The sequence below is a fragment of the Manihot esculenta genome, chromosome 10 (assembly GCF_001659605.2).
Source record: "Manihot esculenta cultivar AM560-2 chromosome 10, M.esculenta_v8, whole genome shotgun sequence".
Lineage (NCBI taxonomy): Eukaryota > Viridiplantae > Streptophyta > Magnoliopsida > Malpighiales > Euphorbiaceae > Manihot > Manihot esculenta.
Genome location: NC_035170.2, coordinates 28,999,398 through 29,016,614, shown reverse-complemented (window position 1 = coordinate 29,016,614; position 17,217 = coordinate 28,999,398). Strand labels below are relative to the sequence as shown.

General features: G+C 35.8%; 2 pseudogenes across 1 annotated transcript; one reads left to right on the top strand and one right to left on the bottom strand.

Annotated features, from left to right (window-relative positions):
- The first annotated feature begins 259 nt into the window (after positions 1-259).
- Positions 260-7,420, top strand: LOC110624316 (annotated as a pseudogene).
- A 2,557-nt stretch (positions 7,421-9,977) lies between these two features.
- LOC110625102 lies at positions 9,978-15,618 on the bottom strand (annotated as a pseudogene). Its single transcript, XR_002489518.2, has 2 exons — positions 14,601-15,618; positions 9,978-11,763 (listed from the first exon to the last, which is right to left on the bottom strand). The product of XR_002489518.2 is annotated as a polyubiquitin-like (transcript).
- Positions 15,619-17,217: the final 1,599 nt, after the last annotated feature.

The window sequence follows — 17,217 nt, the reverse complement described above, 5'->3', positions numbered from 1 at the left end:
AATATGGTTTCAGCTCAAAATCCAAACCAAAACTACGGAGTAGTAGGTAACCGGTAAGGGCCAAAAAGCCGCTTGGTGAGTACCGTTGAGATTACGACGCGGCAAAGACAGAATAACCGCTACAGTCTACACACAATACAAACACGCCTTCATTACTTCGCTATTCAAAAAACCAAACCGAACCGAACCAAACCAAACCAAACCAAACCTTCTTTCTCTTTCACGAAGCTTTGCAAACAAGAAGAAGAAAAAGCGAAGCAGAGTCGGAGCCGAGACATTTCCCTTTTCAGAAGCATTATATATATATAAACGCACGCTCTCTCTCTGTTTTCTTTTCTTTGCTTTCCTTCTAAATTTTTTAAAAGAAATCAGACAATTCGCTCTATTTTTTCATGTGTATGAGCGTGTAGAGAGAGCTGATTGTTTTCAATTTGAATTATGGCTACGGGAATGGAATCATCGTCGCCGGAGACTGGGAGGGTTGCGGTGGCGCTTGATTTTCCGCTGAGTGATATGCTGTCGTTTGCTTCTCCGCCTAGACTGCCTGGAAGGCTTCGGAAAAGACTGTTGGAGGCTAGGACTCCTAGTACTGTTGAACAAATTGAAGCTAAACTTTGACATGCGGATCTTGGTAGACAGGTTAATTAAGGAGAAAAAGAGTAGTTCTTTCAGTTTTTGTCATTTTTTTTAATTAATTCTGTGAGGATTTCAAGTATGTTTGTTTGTTTGTTCGTTGACAAATTGTTGGGAAGTGAGAAAATTTATTTGGCGTACTAGTTACACTTAAAAAAAAATTCAATGTATAACTTAACTAAGCAACTAATTACTACGAGTCTTTTCTTTTAAATTTTTGGCCTGACAATTCTTACGCAAAAAGGAACTATGTGTACTTAATATTTTCCAGTGGTCACTGATTTTACTTAATTTTCTTTGATGATCTACTATCTGAAAGCTCTCTTGCTCTTCCCCCACCCCTCCTTTTATTTCGCGTTATTGGAGAAGTATTTTTGCTTTTCAGTGTCATTTGTGATTAAATTATTGCATTTTCTCTTCGGTTCTGTTAACTTCTGAGAGAATTGTAATCTTTCGTTGATTTTGGTTTGTGAGAAGAAAAGTCTTTGTACATCAGAATTTAAGAATCACCCACTTGGGATTAAAATTTCCAATTGAAAGATCCTTAGCCCATTTGCTTCCTCTATGTATTTTAAAAATACTAAAATAAATAAAGAAAAACTCATGGTTGAATGTTTTTGTGTTCCGCCACAACCAACCCCCCCAACACACACACACACACACACACACACACACACACACACACACACACAAAAAAAAAAAAAAAAAAAAAAAAAAAAGCTGGTGAATCTTTTGCAATTGCAGTGAGGTTCTGTCTATAATGTTTATTCAAAGAAAAAAGGATCTCTATTTTCTCACTTTCGTTTGATTTAAAGTTGGTATTCATCACAGTTCTCCATAACATAGTCAATTTTTGTCAGTATTGATTTCTTTATAATGCAATCTGTTTTTTTTTTTTTTTTTTTTCAAATGGTTACTCCTTTGATTGCAGCAATTCCATGAGAAGTTGTCAAGCAAGGCAAGACCAAAGCCCAGAAGCCCCTCCCGGTCTTCATCTCAAGAGGAACCTTGGCCAACGTCTCAAAGCCAAGCTTTAAGCTGCTGAGCAGAAAAGGTATTGTTTTTGTTTGGTTTGAGTTATTTAATAGAAGCGTCTGAGCTTGCTTGATGGGTTATTTATTTACTTCTGATTAGGCTCATTAGACTCTTAATAAGTATGATGTTTAAACAAATAGTTTCTGCAACCAAATGTAGTTATTTCATTGCTGGCATTCTAAAGGTTATCTATGTGAGCATTAAGTGTCTCCACAGCATCAATTATAGCCACAAGATTTATATGGATTTTGTTCAGTTGGTCATCTTACTTCAGTAGTAATTGATGATGATGTTGTTTCTTTTTTATTATTTGCTATTTTTTCCCTATACCTTTATATGACTGTCTTTTTTAATGTCTCCTCAACTTTTGAAGAGGTTTCCAACATGAATTATGACTTCTGGTTTTTCCTTTATCCTCATTCCAACTCAGCTGCTTCGTTTCATTTCTAAGAAATTCTTATTATGTTGGATCAGATTCAGAAAATTTATTTATGCAGGCAGAACATATGTAATCATCTTTAGATCTAAACTCCTTGATCAATGTTTAAACATACTTGTACTTACATGTAGGTACTTGCAAAGGAGTATATTTTCTGGTCCCACTTCAAGTTGTTCTTCCTGACCTAGTTAATTCTGATGTGTTCTTTACATGTCTGTACCTAAATTCTAAATTTATAACTATAGTTGCTGCAATATTTTATGTTGCAATAAATTTTTTGGTTTGGAAGATTTACTTATCTTGGAAAAATGTATTTTACATTTTGCAGTAAACTACAATTTTAAGCTCACATATTGGTCTGACAGGTTGGACATTCCGGCAAAGGCCCAGGGGCGACTAGCTAGGTTAGATGAGTTGCGAGAGGCAGCAAAAACTGGGGCAGAATTGCAATTTGCTAGGGAAAGAGAGAGGCTTGGTACGAAAGTAGAATTGCAGGTTCAGCAAGCAGAAGCAAATAGAATGCTTATCCTGAAGGCTAATAGGCAAAGAAGGGCCACCCAAAAGGAGAGAATGTCCCAGTCATTATTGCGGCGAATGGCTCGGGAGGGCAAATACAAGGAGCGTGTGCATGCTGCTATTATCCAAAAGCGTGCAGCTGCTGAGAGGAAGCGATTGGGATTTCTGGAAGCAGAAAACAAGAGGGCATGTGCTAGGGTGTTGCAAGTGAGACAAGTGTCTAATTCTGTATGTCACCAACGCGAGATTGAAAGAGGAAGAATGAGGGACCAATTGGAGGCTGCAAAGGGTATGATTTTTTTCTGAATTTGATAACTTCTTTTCTACACACATTTATGATAATTGGTAGTCTTGTACAATGTTTTTAACTGCCTCAATATTTTAATGAATATTATAATAATCAGGCAAAAAGGCAAAGAGCAGAATATTTGAGGCAGAGAGGAAAGTAGCATAATTCTGTTCAAGTGAATTGAAATCGAATGCACAAGCAGGCTGATCTTCTTTCCAGAAAATTAGCAAGGTATATATTTTGCAGTTACTGTTCTCTAAAATCTTAAACCTGCTAATTATTAACTTCTCTTTGCATTGCCTTGCTCTGGCTGTGCCTCATTTTTATGTACTTGATCGCCTGATTCTAGCTCCATATGCCCTGTTATGGTATGAAATAGGGGCCATGTTAATGAATTTATGAACATGATTAATAGTTCTGCAAATGATAATGTGAACTTTGGTATTAAGGGTTTACTTCATTTCTTTTCTATCATCTGATTATATGAGGAGCAAGAATTTTTCACCTGAATGATCTATATTTGGTTTTCTTTTCTTGTTAGGTGCTGGAGTCAATTTCTTAGGTCTAGGAGAACTACCTCAGACTTGGCAAAGAATTATGATGCCCTGAAAATCCATGAAAGTTCTGTCAAGTCAATGCCATTTGAGCAGCTTGCTCTATTGATTGAATCTGCTACTACCCTACAGCCTCTGAATCCTCTACTCGATTGACTAGAAAGCCACCTTAGTATTTTCAGGGTTGCTGATGACAATCATTCAACCAGTTTGGATAACATTGATCAACTTCTAAAAAGAGTAGCCACCCCAAAGAAACGGACTACTCCTAGGAGTTCTATGAGGGACAGAGAGACAAAGAAGGTAAGTGCTGTTAGGGAGGCAGCCAGAAGTCCTGCTAAATTGTCAAGGTATCCTGTGAGAGTAGTTCTTTGTGCCTACATGATTCTGGGTCATCCAGATGCTGTTTTTAGTGGTCAAGGGGACCATGAGTTTCCTCTGGCCAAGTCTGCTAAAGAATTTATTCTACAGTTTGAGTTACTCATAAGAATTATATTAGATGGCCCCATACAGATTTTTGATGAGGAATCGGACTCCATATTCACCAAAACATTGTACCTTTAGGTCTCAGCTTGCAGCTTTTGATAAAGCATGGTGCTCCTACTTGAATTGCTTTGTTCTGTGGAAGGTTAAGGATGCTCAGACATTGGAGGAGGACATGGTGAGAGCTGCTTGCCAACTTGAGCTTTCTATGATTCAAAAATGCAAGATGACACCAGGAGGTGACACTGATGCTCTTAGTCATGATATGAAAGCTATTCAGAAACAGGTATTGCCTGCAAAAATAAGTTTAAGGTTTCTGTAATTTTGAGTAATTGTTAGATTACCTTTTAACTGTGCATAAAATATTCCATTAGTGAGAAAACTGATCACTGAATGCTTGTAAATTATGAGAAGCACTTTTTTTTAAACTATGTTTTCTCTTTTGGTGGCATTTATTTTTTGCACACCGTGAAATGCATTTTAATGCAGGTTACAGAAGATCAAAAACTTTTGAGGGAAAAGATACAACACCTGAGTGGTGATGCTGGGATTGAGCATATGGAACATGCTCTATCAGAAACATGACCTATCAGAAACATGACCAAAATACTTTCAAGAAAAGGAAAATGGAAGTCCTGTTGGATCACTAATCTCACATTTCCTCTCTCCAAGCACATTGATCTCCCTAGATGGTCCTTCTGTTGGTAGCTTGGCTAACAAGCGATGTGGTTGAGAGTGTTGACAAGCCAAACCATGTGGTTCACTCCTTGTTCAAAGATGATGCTTCCTCACCCAAAGGATTTAGATCCTCTGCAACTCTCAGCAGTCATTTTGATGGACATTTAGGTTCTACTATCAAAAAGTTGATAAAAGAGAATGAACTAATGGTCAATGAATTTATCCATGAGAGACATCATAGCTTTCTTGATGGATTCAATTCTGACATTGAAAACAGTATGAAGGTTAGTATATTCTCATAATAGATAATCAAGTGATCCTGTATAACACCATGAAATTGAAAATACTTAACCTTGTTAGATTCTTTTCTGGCTGTCATTTATCTTTTCATCTCTCAAGACTATATATATTGCATATTGGGCTGAGGGAATCAATGATGTAGAACCGATAGAACACGAACAGGAAGGGAAATAAATCCTTTGGGAAAGTTTTTAATGCTTTGTAAATTCTCAATACCAATAATAGTCATAGGAAAGTTCTACTAAAATGTGCAAGGAACTTGATATAGTTTAATTTTTAACACTTCTACTGCTCGTTGTAGTAGTAAGAAAATCCTAAACCAACGCTAGTAGGAATCTCAAAGGCTCAAAATACTTACTATATTTCTTCCTAAATGAGTAGCCCTAAAATCCCTAGAAGCTAATCATGCATCAGTGGTAGCTCCTCTTACAAATAAATGGAGATGCTTCTTGTTGCAAGTGGGTGGAGAGCACTGCTATATTTTGTGGCTTATATTAGGTTTTAGCTCTTATCTTTGTTTTCTACTAATGGCTTAAAATTAATACAAACAGCGAAACAAATTCTGGAAATATGTTTGAATGCTCCATATGAAACTGATTTGTTCTCGTATCCTCATCCTTGCAGGCAAAGACTGGTGCATTGGACATTGATTATCTAGGAAAGATTCTAGAGTTTGCGTTAGGTACTCTGCGAAGGCTGTCCTCTCCTGCACGTGAGGAGGAAATGAAAGTCACACATCAGAAATTATTGAAATAGTTGGCTGAGACATGTGAAGCCCAAGATGAGACAATGTGTTCCCGTTGCATTGCAATGATCAAGGGTCTGCGTTTTGTATTAGAGCAGATTGAGGTGTGTTTCATGACCACTTATATTTTGAGTCAAGCTGTGCTGGAATCTCTCTCATCATAGTTGTTAAAATGCTTGATTCTGTTTCTGATTAATGCTTGCTACTGTTTTATTTGCTAGCTTTCTTGCCTGTCCCTTGCTCTTGCTCTTGCAGTAAACATATTTTACTGCTATTTTCTTTTCTAGTGAAGCTCAATGAACTTTTGAGAGTCAATTAAAATTTGGTTTACCCTTACGTTAGGCTCTTAAGCAAGAGATAAGTAAAGCATGTATAAAAATTTTGTTGAAGGGACCTCCGGGTTTGGACTACCTTAGAAAAGCTTTTGTCAACCATTATGGATCTTACCCTGTTGCCTGTACATCTCTACCTTTGACCATGCAATGGTTTGCATCTTTGAAGAATTGCAAAGACCAGGAATGGGATGAGCATACCAACCTTCTCTCTGGTTTGATGAACCATGGAAGTTCCTCTCAGGAGTTTCTTCCACCCACTGCTCTTAGAACTGGTGGTAGCTTTGTGCTGAAAACAAAAGGAAGTGGAACTGCCTCTACTTCATCCACCTCAAAATGCTACAGGTATGGTTCTTGAGGAACTATGAATAACCTTGCAAAGTCTAAAGAGAAAAGATTGCTTCATTGCATTATGCTTGACTTGATTTTATGTTGTTGGATAAGGTGGTAAAAAATCAGAGCCAGAATGAATGGGGATAGAATTGATTTGTTGGTGAGGCTAGGATTGTTGAAGTTGGTGAGTGGGGTTTCTGCCCTGACAAAAGAAGTTCTTCCTGAAACCGTCAGGCTTAACCTGCCTCGTTTAAGGGCTGCCCAGGCTCAAATCCAGAAGATCATAGTAATATCAACTAGGCAAGTGATCCATATATCTGTCTTAGTTTCTTTTCATTTTCGTGTCTAGAATTACCTACAATGTTGCAAATGGTGTTTGACTGAATCTTGTACACAAGCATTTGCCATTTTCCCAATAAATTGCAACATGGTTACTAACTGATCTGATATTAATATATGCAGCCTTCTCATTTGCCGTCAAACACTCATGATGGAGCAAGTAGTCTCCAGTGTAGCAGCTGTGGAGAGCATGTTATTGAGGTGCACAAAGCAATTGCTGGAGCTCTTAGATCGTGTCGATGATGCAAGTATTGAAGAGATCGTAGAGATAATAAGTGGGCTCTCACGAGATGAAGACAGAGATTCAGACCCTGAGAAACTGAAGTCAAGGATGTTAGCAAAGAGCTTGCAGGCTGGGGACCCTGTTTTTGAGAAGGTCTCCCGTGCTGTTTATTTGGCCACCAGAGGAATTGTACTTGGCGGCAGTGGGTCTCAAGGAAGAAAACTATCAGAAATGGCACTCCGGCAAGTCGGGGCTGTCATGCTACCTGAAAGGGTGGTGGAAACTGCTGAATTATTGGTGGTGGCAGCCACTGTGACAGTTGCTGTGCATAGGCCATGGCACGTAAACCTGGCCAATAACATGTGATGGAATTGTCCACCTGGAAGAAAGTGAGAGAGTGATAATAGAGACCTGTAAATAGTAGTCTTTGTGTAAAAGCCTTCTCTGTAAATGGAAAATAATATTTGATGGTAATGCACATTCTTCTGTAATGTAGTTTAGAATTCATTGTTGTTCTGACACAGAAGGTTCCATAAAATGTTATCTGCAAATTGCGCATGCAAATCAAATGAACTTGTTCAGGTTGAAGTCTCTTGCCGTGCCATTACAATTTCAAAGTATTGAATTATTATAATGTAAAATTTATAACTTTATAATACAAATGTAAACTCACATAACATTTCTATGGTGATTTTTTTTAAATAAGCAAATATTGTTCTATTAATAAATCACCATAGAACTGCAGCTTCAGAAATCAGCTCATTCCAAATGTTGAACTCTCAAAATCCTATTTGTGTCCAGCGTAACCTGCTCCAACAGCCTTCACAATCATGTCGCGTCTCAATGCATACGCCTCTTGCAGTGCAGGCTCCGTCGGTTCACCGCCAATAATCTTGGGAACCATCTCTGCATCTGAGTTTGCATCCTCATCTACACCTCCACTCTTTGTTTTTGAGATTGCACAACTGGGATGAAGATCAAGGCAGCAGCCATGGCATTTGTAGCCAATGAACTTCCCATACTCCCCACAGTCGTAGCATTTATACTCATAATCAAACCAAAATGGCATAATAACAAAGCTAAGTGGATGTTCATGTCTTTGATATCTGCAAATTGTTGGTAAAATCCCACACCTGATATGAGTCTGCAAGAGGCAACTGCTGCATTCCGAGGAGTAGCTTTCACAAACCCTGCACTTGTGGGTCTCTGGAAAGTTGAAGTTGGATGGATTTGGGTTTATATAAAATGGGTAATACTTTGAAATTGCTTCTGAATCTGCGGGTAGCTCTGCGCATGATTTGTGAAGGATGAACTCATCACATTCAATACATTGATAGCTCGGACCGGAAATGACCTCTTGACAATGGCTGCAATGGTGTTCATTGGATGCCATCACAGGCTCTTCAGTGAAGGAGAACTCATGAAGAAGACTCTGAACAGGTATGCTCATGCTATCCTGTGAAGAATCAGCTTCACCTCCATCTTCAGGGTCCTGAAGACTTGCAACTTCATAATTTTCTACAGCTTCCAGTATCTTAGGGATGAATTCCTCCACATCAAATGTCTCCATGCTGATGCTGAAGTGTTTAACCCAGTAATAATCTTCAAGAACCAGATCGATTTGATACGAAGAGCAATCAATGATAATCAAAAGCGCTTCCCTAGAAATTGCTAGCTGCAACAAATGGTCCAAGTGGTAAGTCTCAGAGATGGAAGTATTGATGATAACTGGGAACTTCAACAGGAGAAGGGTTGAGGAGATCTGAGAGGCAATTTTGAAAGGCAAGTCTCTAGAAATTGAGGCAGATGGAGTAGTCGCAGTGGACAGAGTTGAAGAGAGGATCTCATGGTCTAGGATCATTTGATTGATATCTCGTTCATCAATAAGAGGATAGTTAAGGGACTCGGCTAATTTGTAAGCTATTTCACTCTGTTGAATGTCTAAAGATCCTCTAATTGCTATGATCACTGGCAACTTCGGTTGTTTTTGCTTACCACTGTTTGCTATGTCCATTCTCTCTCTCTCTCTCTTGCGAGTGAATGACTGAATGTGATGACTATGCTATGTAACTGAACTTCTTGTTCAATATCTGTTCCTCTGTAAATATTACTCTTTTTCTAGGTTGCAATAAAGATGATTCCAACTTTGGCTCTCCCAACCCCCAAGCAATAAAAGAATAAATTCACCATAATTTTGTTTACAATTCCCTGATCTGAAGCAAAGCATAAGCTCCCAAACTTTCACCTTTACTCTGGCTGATGGGTTACTGTAGACCCAGCCAAGGTTTGGTTTTGGACCCGGAATTGATTCAGTTTACATGCTCAAGTCATACTGTTAGTTCAGTCTTTCTCCTAAAATCTTGAACTGAACTGGATAAAAATCAACAATTTACGCAATGATCTATTCTCAATTCCACCAAATCTTGACTAGTACAATTTCAAAAACATTTTTTTAACTATTAAATTACCCAAGTCTAAATATCAAATTGCAACTCATGAATATCAGACTAACGTCAGATTGAAAGGCCCCAGAATTGCTTTCTTCTTGTTATCAGTTCGTACACAGCTAATAAAGTGGAAGTTGCAAAATCATCCTTGCAAATTCTCGGTTCCAATACCAGACATTGGAAAGAGTAAACCTTTCGGAAGAAAGAAAAAAGAAAAAGAGTAAACCTAACTGCATTTAATGGATCAGCAATTCATATGCAAAGCAGGATTGAGGCTTGAATCCTGTGTGAAATAACCATGAAATAGCAGAATACAGAGCTCTAAAGGTTAAACTTTCCAAAATCATCTCCACAAACTAGCAACTTCTTGGCTCAATTCCATTCATAAAACAAAACGTATCATTACTGCATATCTTTAAATTGATAGGCAAATCAGGTTTGAGGCTTCAAGCTCGTAAAAAGCAACATGAAAAGCACAAGTTAAAAAAGATCATCTCATAATCTTGAGACTTCTTGGCTCAATTCCAAGCACATTGTAAAAATTTCTTTGGATCAGAAATTGATATGCGAAACAGATTACGTAAAGCAGATTAGAAGCACAAGGCAAGTATAAGATAATATAATAAGCTAGAGGAAATCAAGTAACTTTATTTATCAATCAGACTTAAAACATGACACAATACTATTAGATATCCTTGGCAAAGAACATCTGATGTTTAATATGAAATGCAAGAAACCAAATACTAGACACACAACTTTGAAAAGAAACAGACTTTGATTCAGCAATCACCACCGCGAAGACGGAGCACAAGGTGGAGGGTGGACTCCTTCTGGATATTATAATCAGCAAGTGTACGCCCATCCTCTAATTGCTTCCCAGCAAAAATCAGCCTCTGCTGATCAGGCGGTATCCCTTCCTTGTCCTGGATTTTTGCTTTGACATTATCAATAGTATCCGAGCTCTCGACTTCTAGAGTGATTGTCTTCCCGGTCAAGGTCTTCACAAAAATCTGCATACCCCCACGAAGCCTAAGAACCAGGTGGAGTGTGGACTCCTTCTGGATGTTATAATCGGCAAGGGTCCTTCCGTCCTCTAGCTGCTTCCCGGCGAAGATCAGTCGCTGCTGGTCAGGTGGGATTCCTTCCTTATCTTGGATCTTGGCCTTCACGTTATCAATTGTGTCGGAGCTTTCAACCTCTAGTGTTATGGTCTTGCCGGTGAGAGTTTTGACAAAGATCTGCATTCCGCCCCTCAATCGGAGAACGAGATGCAAGGTGGATTCCTTCTGTATGTTGTAATCAGCGAGGGTCCTCCCATCCTCCAGCTGCTTTCCGGCAAAGATCAGACGCTGCTGGTCAGGAGGAATGCCTTCCTTGTCCTGGATCTTGGCTTTAACATTGTCGATTGTGTCGGAGCTTTCAACCTCTAGGGTTATGGTCTTGCCGGTCAGGGTTTTGACGAAGATCTGCATACCTCCCCTCAAACGCAGAACAAGATGCAGAGTGGATTCCTTCTGTATATTATAGTCGGCAAGGGTTCGGCCATCCTCAAGTTGCTTTCCGGCGAAGATCAGCCTCTGCTGGTCAGGAGGAATGCCTTCCTTGTCCTGGATCTTGGCTTTAACATTATCGATGGTGTCGGAACTTTCCACCTCCAAGGTTATCGTCTTGCCGGTAAGAGTCTTGACGAAGATCTGCATACCTCCCCTCAACCGGAGAACAAGATGCAGTGTCGACTCCTTCTGAATATTATAGTCAGCAAGGGTCCGACCATCCTCAAGTTGCTTTCCGGCGAAGATCAGCCTCTGCTGGTCAGGAGGGATCCCTTCTTTATCTTGGATCTTGGCCTTGACATTATCAATAGTGTCAGAGCTCTCAACCTCAAGAGTAATAGTCTTTCCGGTGAGGGTTTTAACAAAGATCTGCATGCCGCCACGGAGACGGAGGACAAGATGGAGAGTAGACTCCTTCTGGATGTTATAATCGGCCAAAGTGCGGCCATCTTCAAGCTGTTTACCGGCAAAGATCAATCTTTGCTGATCCGGTGGAATCCCTTCCTTGTCTTGGATCTTAGCTTTGACGTTGTCGATGGTATCGGAGCTCTCGACCTCGAGAGTAATGGTCTTGCCGGTGAGGGTTTTAACGAAAATCTGCATATTGGGTAGCTAAAAGAGAAAAAGAAGAGGCTTGTTTTCTCGGGAGATTTTGTAGAAGAAAGGATTTTGATTGACTAGATGAAGATGAGAAGAAGCACGAAGAAGCGAGTTTATATAGAGGAGAACAGCCGACTCTGAATGGGAGGGTGTGGAAGGAACAGAATCCTTCCTATCCAAGGAAAGAAAGTAGTGGTCAAGTTTGGCTGGAAGAAAACGTTGCGTCGTTTGGGGGCCAACGGTCAGGAACCTTCCAGCTAATCCCTTGAATGTTTTCGTGTGCCTTCCATTTCCATCTTGGTAAATTCTTAACCTTGTCTTCTTGAATCGTCTATATTCGGAAGATTACAAAAAAATTATATGTAGATTTTTTTAAAAAAGAAATAATTTTAAAAAATTATAAATTATTGGATAATATTAATTATTATTTTTAAAAATATAATTTTCATAAAAAATTAAATTAGAGTATCAATTTAACTACATCATCCAAAATTAATTTAAAAATATTAATTTAAATTCATTTTAATTTCAGATAATATCAATTTGATTTTAAATTTAATCAGTTCCTCAATTAATTTTTTTTTTTAAAAATTATATCAAGTTTTTTCACAAGTGTAAAAGAAATTGAATGCTCAACTTGGCCAGGAGGAAAATAGTGCCCAACCTCTCATCTAGACGGTCATTGGTGTTTGAAATATATTATTATATTATAAAAAAAAAAATTATTATACTTATACTATATATATATATTTCTACCGTGCCGCGGGTTGTGATGGAATATCTGACCCGCATTTCACTTGGACAAAAACTTGTTCCTCCTTGTTTTGAAAAATATCCTTTTAGTCCCCCAATTTGACGAAAACCCCTTTCATGCCCCGAAACTCCAGCTTCACCTTGTGAATCTCGTACTAGATCTTCAAATCAACAAAACGCTCCTCATAAAAAAACCAATTTATATTTATATATATATATATATAAAAACTAAATTTAAAATAGAGTGTACAGATATAAATAATATATTTAAACTTTTAAATGATACTCTTAAAATTATATATTTATAATAAATAATACATTTTATTTTTATTTTTAAATTATATTTTTATATTTAATAACTTTACTAATTCATAATAAATATAGTTTATTATCTTTAATATTATAATATAATTTTTTTAATTTTTTACAGTTATTATTAGTTAATTTCTTATAATTTTTTAATATAATATATTAATCATAATAAAATAAAAAATTTAATATAGATATTTTATTTTTATTTTTAATAATAAATAAAATGAAAAAAATTATAACCAACATTATTACTATTACATATGAATAATAATAAATATATGAAAAATTACTTGGCACAAATTTATAATTTTTTATATATTTTTAATTTTATTTTCATATAAAATAATAATTAATATATATATTAAATACACTATGGATATACCCATGAAAAGTTTGATTTGTCAAAGGAAACTCTAAAAATATTAATTTGCAACTTGCGAGAATTGTCTTAGAAGATATTGGAAGATGACTAAAGTTGGCGTGATGGCAATACAGTTCGACTAAAACATGATAGATAGCCGCGATGGAGGATGATTATTGGACGATGATGACGTTAATGAAGGATGAGATAAGCTCAGAGAATCAAACGGAGAGAAGAGATGAGAGATATGTAAATAGATCAAGAACTAAAACCGTGTAAACTAGAATTTAGATAACTTCATTTGTGAATCTGACATTTTTGAATTAAGAAAGATGAAAAAGAGAGAGAAATTAGATTTGGGAGAGTATTATTAAAATTAAAATATATTCTCTTTCTCTTTTCCTAATTGATTAACAGATTTTTAAATGGAAAGATTTATTATTTAAACGAATTAAAATTTTAAAATATTTAAATATTTATTTTTTAAAATAAAAAAATTAAATCGTTAATTATATTAAAATATAAAGATTAAAATGTAATTTACAAAAATTTTATTATATTTTATCATTATAAAATTATTATATTTTTTATTTTAATAATAATTAAAATATTAAAAATATATTTATAAAAACTGAATAATTACCCAATAAAAAGATATTTAAATGATTAAATAATTCACTATTAAAAATTATATAATTATATATAATTTATAATAAAATATTATATAAAAAGGTTTTATTATTTCACAATTGTATTAATTTATTGATTTGATATTTTTTAAAATCATGTTTACTATAATTTAATTAATAAATTAATAAATATTATATATTTTTATTCTTTAATGTGAATAATTATATAAAATAAATATATAAAATTTGATTAAAATTATTAGAAAAATATTAATTGTGATAAAATATAAAACAAATAAAGAATTAATAAAATTAATTGTATAAAATATTATTAAAATAAAATTCTATTTAATTTAAATAAATTATAAAAAATATAAATAATTAAAATATAATAAAAAAATAATATAATATTTCTAATATTAAATCAAGCTATATAAATTTTGAATAATTAAATTATTAAACATAAATTATATAACTTATTATAATAATAATTTAATAATTTTATCTTTTTCACTATTTAAATATATAAATTTTATATATCCATTTTATATATAAAATTCAGTAGTACAATTTGTATTTCATATGATTTTCATCTATTTTCTCAATTTTTAAATGGTTCATGTTTTAAATGTTTTTACTATTTTTTTTTAACATTTAAAATAAAATATTAGATAAAAATCATTTAAATATTAATTGTTTTTATTTAAATAATTCTCCTCCATCACTACTACTAATTTTTTCTATAGTTATTTTTTTATTTTATAAAAATAAATTACATTTTTAATAAAAAAATTTCATGATTTATTCCCTATCCACCAATTGATTTCAAAACCAATTAATTTTAAATTTAAAATCAGATATAAAAGAGAATAGATTATATTAATTAGTTATTGCAATTGCAGACCCTGCATCTACATAATAATATAACCGGCAAGTAGGAAATAGCTTACATTATAATTAAGAAACTTGAATTATTAATTAAGCACACATAATATATCAGAAGCCATATGCTTAGGCTTAATACTCGGACACAAACTGCATCAAACTTGAATGATTTTCAATCAGAAACCACCACGGAGACGAAGCACAAGGTGAAGAGTGGACTCCTTCTGGATATTGTAATCAGCAAGCGTACGCCCATCTTCCAATTGCTTCCCTGCAAAGATCAGCCTCTGTTGATCTGGTGGAATTCCCTCTTTGTCCTGGATTTTTGCCTTGACATTATCAATTGTATCAGAGCTCTCAACCTCCAAAGTGATCGTCTTCCCAGTCAATGTCTTCACAAAAATCTGCATTCCTCCACGAAGCCTCAGAACCAGGTGGAGTGTCGACTCCTTCTGGATGTTATAATCGGCAAGGGTTCGGCCATCTTCAAGCTGTTTTCCGGCGAAGATCAGCCTCTGCTGATCAGGTGGGATGCCTTCCTTGTCTTGGATCTTGGCCTTGACGTTATCAATTGTGTCGGAACTCTCCACCTCAAGAGTGATAGTCTTGCCGGTGAGGGTTTTGACAAAGATCTGCATGCCTCCACGGAGACGGAGGACGAGATGGAGAGTCGACTCCTTCTGGATGTTGTAGTCGGCTAGTGTACGGCCGTCTTCAAGCTGCTTTCCGGCGAAGATCAACCTCTGCTGATCGGGTGGTATTCCTTCCTTGTCTTGGATCTTGGCCTTAACGTTATCGATGGTATCAGAGCTCTCGACCTCGAGTGTAATGGTCTTTCCGGTGAGGGTTTTGACAAAGATCTGCATGCCTCCACGGAGACGGAGGACGAGATGGAGAGTCGATTCCTTCTGGATGTTGTAGTCGGCTAGTGTACGGCCGTCTTCAAGCTGTTTTCCGGCGAAGATCAACCTCTGCTGATCGGGTGGTATTCCTTCCTTGTCTTGGATCTTGGCCTTAACGTTATCGATGGTATCAGAGCTCTCGACCTCGAGAGTAATGGTCTTTCCGGTGAGGGTTTTCACGAAGATCTGCATACTGGAAACTGGAAAGGAATCGAGAAAGGTGTTTTAGAAAAGTCGGAGTGACCAAAGGATTTAGGATGATGAGATTCAGATGAGGAGAAGAGAAGAGGAAAAGCTTATTATATAGGGGCAGTTGCCGACTCAATTGATTGGAAAATCTCCATAGGAAAGAAACAAAAGCTGGAATCTAACGGTCAATATTGATCGATGAAGTCATGGGTTGCGTAGTTGGTAGGTTCGTGGTCATGATGAAGAACCTTCAATGTAATTACTCGACTGTTCTAGTAATCTAGTCGGCTTCCAATTTTAGGCCCTTTTTTTCAATTATATAAAATGAATGATTTTTATTAGAAAATATCTTCTCTTTATGTATTAAAAAATTAGAATATATGACACTTAAAAAAAATTTTAAAAATATCATATAATTTATTGTGAAAATATCTAAAATTCTTATAATAAGTCTATTATCTTGAATATCAATTTTTTTTATTATTTTTATTTTGTCAATTTCTTTTAATTGCAGTATTTAAAATTCATAGATATGCGTGTATATTGCATGTTTAGGATTTATTTTGAATTTTATGGAGATAACGGTTGGCGTATCAATTTTAAAAGAAACTCTGTTATTTCGTTTCAATCTCGATTTAGTTAAATTTATGTTTGATTTGACGCGATGGAGTGTTTACAAGCAATCTCTTCCTTCTTTTGCATATTAAGTTATTTTGAGGACCCAAGGAAGACAATGTTCATCCATTCGTTTTTGCCAAATAAGCCATAGAAGTCTTTTAAGACATGGTTTTGTTTCTTCTTCGATGTCGCGAAGGCCGCCTCCCTCTCTTTTCCTTTCCTTCTCTGGATCTCCCTTGTAAGCTGCTCAACATTCGAACAAAGTCTCCCTTTTGTATTTTTTTGAATTGTCTTACCCATGAGGTTTTGTGTGTTTAGTTAGAGAAATGCTCCTTCGTGAACACTATGGGGGCGTCGTTTCTAATTGGTGGTCGGTGTTGGTCCCTTGCAACATCTCTTATAGTTCTTTTAAGTCGCTGGGCTTTTCTATTTTTAGTTATTCTTGGATTCGGCTTTTTGTGATGTTGGTTCACTTTGTTTTCCTTACATATTTGGACTTAGGCTTTTTTTAATGCAGAATATTTATTTCTGAAAAACAAAAAAAAGTATTAGCGAGCAATTTAGGCAGATCAATCATTTAGCAAATGATTGCTTCAGTTTCAACTAGCAATCTAGGCCGGAGGCAATGATAAATTGGACCTTGGATTTGAATAAATTGGACCTTCTATTGGACCAAATTGTTGGCTTAATTCACAAGGCTTGGACTGAAGTGATAAGAAAAAGGAAAATTCCCCAACTAATAGTGAAAGAAAATTCCTTGACAAGGGATCTTCTTCTTATTAGGAAAATTCAAAGCAGGATAATTTTATTGATATGAAGTTGAAGGTTTGTAAACATAATTATGAAAAAGTTCAATGGCCATAGCCACTAAGCATAAGAAACTGGACAACATAGGGATTGAATTTCCATATATGATATAATTAAATTATTTAATTTAGTTAGGCTACTAATATGCATTAATTAATCATCAGTTCTACAGCAGGGAGAGAGGGAAAATCAATACTAATAACTTGTGCTATATATCCTTCCCAAACAACCTGAACGGCTTCTTCTGAACCTCAATCCTGAA